This window comes from Octodon degus, unplaced genomic scaffold (genome assembly GCF_000260255.1).
Source record: "Octodon degus isolate 3935 unplaced genomic scaffold, OctDeg1.0 scaffold00028, whole genome shotgun sequence".
NCBI lineage: Eukaryota > Metazoa > Chordata > Mammalia > Rodentia > Octodontidae > Octodon > Octodon degus.
The window spans coordinates 14858830-14865227 of NW_004524604.1; the positions used below are offsets into that span (position 1 = coordinate 14858830).

Here is a 6398-nt window from a genome sequence, read left to right on the forward strand (position 1 = left end):
TTCCAATTTGATTTGAAACTGTCTCATTGCTGTCTGTTTATCAATAAAACTTTGAAAAAAAAGATTATTCTGTCAATACTCAGAAGTAAAATATTGAGCAAGAAGAAACTAATTTTGAAAATTGTGTGTATGGACATTCATGTCCCCATATGTACCTCTATCTGTGGTTTCATGTAAATTTAAGAAAATTATTATTTGGATTAAAATATGTTCAGAGGATATTTCCTCAATATATTTTCATTGTTGCTGAAATGTTTTCCCTTGAAAGGAAGAGCATTAGGAAGAAATGGTCTGCAGGGAGGACTGTTGGGTACAAAGCAAGCACTCATTATTGGATGAAATTGTCTTTATGTGCCTCCATCACAGTTGCACGAGCAATGATGAAAACAGACAGGCTGTGACTGAAATCCTTCTCTTTATGACTTCATAGTGAAGCTGCAGACACTGCACCATTTTTTAAAAAAAGAAATACAATTGCTTTTCCATGTGCAATTGTAATTAAAAAAAAAGTCAGGTTTAATTAGAGCAAACCTCCCCTTGTGATGTTTAAATAGAGAAAGATGCCTTCTTATTTTAGGATTCATTTTTCAGTTTTGTTTTATCATGAATCTTAATAAGCTTTTCATAAATTGTGCAATTTATACATTTGAATGTAAATCTGGTCTAATCGTTTTAGTCCCATGGTATGGCTTGCCTTTATAGGACAAAAGCACTTGTAAGTCATGTCAGATGCTGTTAATTTGTCTATATCACTACTTATTATTGAAGATTCCTATCTTGATACTAAGGACAATTTCACTGATGTCATACAAAATTATCAGGAAAATTGACATTAAATGAAATAAAAAGGCTAATTGTGTACACTCTGTGAAAGTCTTGTGTACTTCATTGATAATGAGATGGAGTATCATGTGATGATGGCCTAACAAAAAGAAAGTGAGAATTTCACAATGCATGCACAGAGAGAGACATGAAAGAAGCCCGTAAAAGGGAAAGCAAGTTGATGGGATGACAGAAGAATCATTTAAATATGACAAAAGTAATTATAATAAGGCAGTTTTCATTATATTATTAAAATGATATCAACTGCCAAGTCATGAACCAACACCATGAGGTGAACATGCATTTTTTGCTAATACAGTTAAACCCTGCTGGGATTCTATAATACAAATTATATAAACATAAAATTATTGTATGGGGAGCAAAGAAATGTGACCATCATATAAGTCTGATTTACCTCTCCTGTTGCTTCATCAAATTGGGTTGACTAGGAAGAATGTATGCAATGTGTTATTGAAACTGTCCTACCAATTTGGTTTGAAACTGTCTCATGCTATTTGTTTCTCAATAAAATTATGGAAAAAAATAATGCTTAAAAAATTGGGTTGACTAATAGTTTTACTTTTTGTCTTACAAATTGCCATCATCTCTCTCATAAAAAGGTATAATAAGTCATAATCTTGAAAATAAATTCAGATTTGTCTTGGTGTATCTCAACATTATTTTCATTAATTTCATTAGTTCTATAAAATTTATTGAGCACCTGTTTATGAACAAATGTGTCAATTCCTGGGGATAGAAAGCTGATGAGCTTGTGTAACTTATTTTGTGAAAAATATTTTACTAACTTTGAAAGTAAATTTAATTCTAATTATATAATTTATTAAGTGACAAGATCACGTACTTTTTTAGGTGTCAGCCAGATGCAAGTTTGAAGAAATTATGACAAATTTGGCTCATGGGTTTTTAACAAAGAAATAGCAAGAGAGTACAGCTTGATAGAGTGAAGATGTCCATTTTTAAAAAATGTATTTAGTACAGCGTCTACAGAGTCTCACTCCACAGACCGGACTTGTAGTGATCCTCCTGTTTTCAGCCTCACAAGCGCTGGGATTACAGGCACGCACCACCATGCCCAATCTTAGATGTCTGTTTTAGATAAAAAGACAACACATGGCCCTTTCAGCAGCCTTGCCCAGCTGTCCTCTGTGTCTTCTTCTCTTTCTCTCTGTCCCCAAATTCACCGAGTTAGACATTCTTGATAACTAGGTCTATTTTTTTCCACTTTATCCCACAAGTGCAATTTAGAAATATAAAAAATAAAATATAAAATTATCAGAAGGATACAAAAGAGACATGTAGGAAATGATTCCCCTGAAGCAGATTTATGCTTGCATGAGAATAAAAGTGAATATGAGGTATTGAATGAAATCTCCATTACAGTGGCATTTCTGTAACAGGAGTATTTTTTTATTAATTTTATTGAGGAACAAATAGCAATGAGATAGTTTGAAAAAGGTTAATAGGACAGTTACAATAATTAATACATTGCATATTGTTGTCTTCATAGTAGTTATTCATAGTGCAAGATGCAGACATAATATCCTGCCCAAACACTATTAGTACAAATCTTTCTTCTCATTGAATTAAGAGAAAATAGCTGTATATCTATCCTAACTAAACAAAAAAGGGGATATAAATGAAGGACCATTTTGTATCTGTATAAACTTAGTCTATTTATCTATGCTACTTCATTAACAACTTGTTTTAATAGATAAATTCACCTGGAAGCTACACCTCCCTGGCAAAAGGGAATAAATCCATTCAGGCTATTTTTCTCTTGAAACTTTAGGCTGACATTACATTTTACAATTGCTCCTTTCTGCGGGGTCAGAGTGGTCCTTCCTATTATATGTGTATTCTCAGTTTTTCCTGAAGCTAAAATTGTTAATGTAACTTTCTGCATCTACTTTTCTCTAAACTGAACTTAGTGCATCTTTCCTGTAAAGCTAAAAGCGTAGATGTAACAGGAGGAAGGTTATATACATATGGAACTAGTAGTACTTCAATAATAAACTTTGATTCTGAGAAATTTTTGTTGCCTTTAGGAGCTTCAACTTTAACAGTAAACAAGAAAGTATATCAGTTATTGGAGTGACTGATTACACACTTCTTGTAGAATACTTGATATTTGAAATCAAGTATTTTTATAGAAATGAAATGTTCTATATGAAGAAGAACAGAGCAGGTCAAGAAAGCATAAGGCTTCCACGTATCATTAGTATCTGTGTGATATTTTTCCCCTACATACTGCAGTTCTGAGCTTTCTCAGTTCTTTGTAGAATCATTTTTATATGAAATTTCATTGTCTGCATTGAAGTTATATCTTGAAGTCATTTCTGACATTTAAGGCTCTCATTGGTTATGCCTCAAGTCATAAAATGTATGAGAAAACCAGAAAGATAAAAAAAAAACAGGCTAAAATTTAAAAGTCAGTGGAGGGAGGGGGATGCCTGTTGAATTCAGTGCATCAATTGGCTCACAGAAAATTGTTGAGAAATCTGACTTGTTGAGAAATTTGGTTTCTCTGATTTCAAACTTCTGGAATTTTGTTAATTTACTACTTGTGAAGTGGACACATGCTTAGGACATTCTTTAGATACTTTCGTAGAAATCTGCAGATTGAGGCTAATACAAATATTTGTGCACATAGCGAGTGCACAGAGGTCAAGACCCTATAACACTCAGAATTCCTTTCAAAACTGTTTTCATATCTAAATGTATTTAAATAAATACTGTGAAAAGTCACTTTCATATTGAAGAGAATTGACCTCACTGAGACTTTGACCACCTCAGATAATTACTGGCTAATCCCACTTACACCCTATTTACATATAGATTTGTACTCACCCTGAAATGATTGAATCGTAAATTTGTTCTTGTAATTGCTGGTCCTTTGTTCTGTTCTACAGAATAAGATAAGAGATGCGTAAAATTCAATCTGAACATTCACTGACTACGTATAGGCCAAAGACACGCCACTAGCACAGAAGAAGAAGAGGGAACAAGCGCTGCGATCAGCTTGATTTCTTCATGAAGTGCTTTCTTCTCTCATGCATATGCAAATTCTTAAGGCGAGAAAGAAGGCATGTTATGTCTCTGTTCATAAATTTAGTGATCGTCTAAGCATTCTTGGGGTTGAGGGTTTCATTGAAAGGTAAGCAATGTAAAGAATTGTTATATTATTTTTGTGCTAAAGGATTTGGCTGATGGGTAAAAATACCAGCAGTGGGAAAACCCTATTTTGAACACCAACATCACCACTTTAAATCAATGGCTATGTTATTTTAAATTCTTAGGCAATGATTTTACGATATTTTTCATCCAGACAATGATAAATTTGCTAGGGTAAATATACACTTCAGTTATTATTCCTGTTATTAAATTATGGTGATTATTGTACTTTCATGATTTTAGATTTTATTTTATAAGGTTATAAAATGTTCTTGAGTGGTTTTGTTAGCTACCTTTATAAATTAGGAGAAAAAAATATGCTATTTGGTAGCTGACTGTATAAAAATCTTTCAAATAAAAATAATTATAAATATGTCCTCTAGAGGGATCCATTTTATTGCTTTATAACTATGAACTTAAAACAACCCTAATTTTTATGTAGTGAATATTGGAATGCAAAAGATTTCCTGCAATGGGTAATGGAAGAAAAAAAAAAACAAAGTGAGATTTAAAAAAAACAATTTAAAAGTTTAGTTTTATGATGGAGATAGAAGATTCATTTTGTTCAGATATATATTCTTATGAAACTGATAATACTTTCTCATGGAAGTGTTTTTATATAGAAGAGCTTCTATTATAAGTGAATTTACAATGTCATTTGCTTTTAGCTTTAATTTAATAAAATATTTCTTAATAAAATCAAGTCAGGAATTATATTTTAAGAACAGATCTCACATGGTTGCAAATTATAAAATACTTTTCATTTTTGTTGTTGTCCCTGATTATAACATTTTTTATTGCTTAAATTAAAACTACTAAAATTACAACTGCCTAGTAAAGCTATGGGTGAAAAACTTAGAAGGACTTAAGCTTAGGTATCAAATTTTGTTTTGTAATTTGTATGTTTCTTTCTTTTAGTTGCCTTTCTGCCGGGTCACAGTTGTCCTTCCTATTATGTGTGTATTCTCAGCTTTTCCTGAAGCTAAAGTTGTTAATGTAAACTCTCTGCGTCCACTTTTACAACTGTATCAATTTCACTGAGCCATTCTTTTAAACTTTAATCTTGACATAATTTAGTTGCATTAATAAAGGGATGAATTATCATTTTGCAATGTTTACCATAATAGGAAAGCTATGCTAAAATGTTTCGTATTACCTTTCATGATTCTAATGAATTTTCAGGGTAAACCAAAGTGATGAACTAAAATAATCTGTTCAAGTTCCACCAAGATAGTGCATGCATTATTACACATATGAAAGACAAAGATGGTCTGGAGCTCAGGAAATGTGCACTACTGTAGCCCTCTTTGATCAGCTGAGTTTGTACAAATTCCTATTTGAAAATTAATACCATTTAGGCCAGGAATGGTGGTGTATGCTTATAATCCCAGCACTCAGGAGGCTGAGGCAGGGGGATTGTTGTGAGTCTGAGGCCAGCCTGGGTACATTGTGAGTTCTAGGCCATCATGAAGTGCATAGCGAAATGCTGCCTCAAAAAGACAAAACCAAAAATGAAATACCAAAAGGAAGTTCATATCATGTGATTAAAAATGATAGAAAAATCATTGTCCAGACAAAAATAGAAGCAAAGGAATTGGGTGGGCATTTAGCTCAGCCACACAGCACCTGCCAGCCAAGCTCAAGTCCTGAGTTTGATTCCCAGTACCAAAACCAGAAACAAAATGTAAAAAAAAAGAGAGATTAATATAGATATACAGAAGATATATTATTAAGGATTTGTTTAGTAATTGTGGAGAATGGGAATTTCCAGCATGTAATATGTACTCTGGTAAATCCAAGAAAGCAGGTGTTATTCCAGCTGAAACCAAAATCCCAAGAGGAAGGAACCCTTATCGTTATGCCAGGAAATGAATATCCCAGCTGAAGACTAGAGCACATTTGGCCTTCTTCTTCTTTTTCTATTTAAACACTCAATGGATTTGCAGATGCCTAGTCACAAAGATGAGAATGATAGACTTATTTGGTTTACTGATTCCATCTTAATCTCTTCTGGAAATACCTTCACGTAGACACACCTAGAAGCACATCCATCCAACTATCTGGGCATCTTCCAGCCAAGTCAAGTGGATATAAATTTAGTCATCACCACTAAGCATACTGGTGTAGCCCACAATCCCAGCATTGTAGAAGGCTGAGACAGGAGAACTGCAATAAACCCAATCTGGACAACTTAGCAGTTCAGTGAGAACCTGTCTCTAAAACAACAACAACAAAAAAAGACATTGTGATGGCTTTTGTTTTATTTTTATTCTTAGAAATTGGGATTTAGCTTCCACAATGCTGGCAGCCTCAGTTTGCTGTAGTTCGATCCCCACAACACTCCAGCCATGCAAAAGTGCCCTGAAGGCATTCAAGGAGCAAAA

At 33.4% G+C, this 6398-nt stretch overlaps 1 pseudogene; it reads right to left on the minus strand.

Moving 5' to 3' along the window:
* Window positions 1–6398, minus strand: part of LOC101587920 — a 103414-nt pseudogene that overhangs the window by 20285 nt on the left and 76731 nt on the right.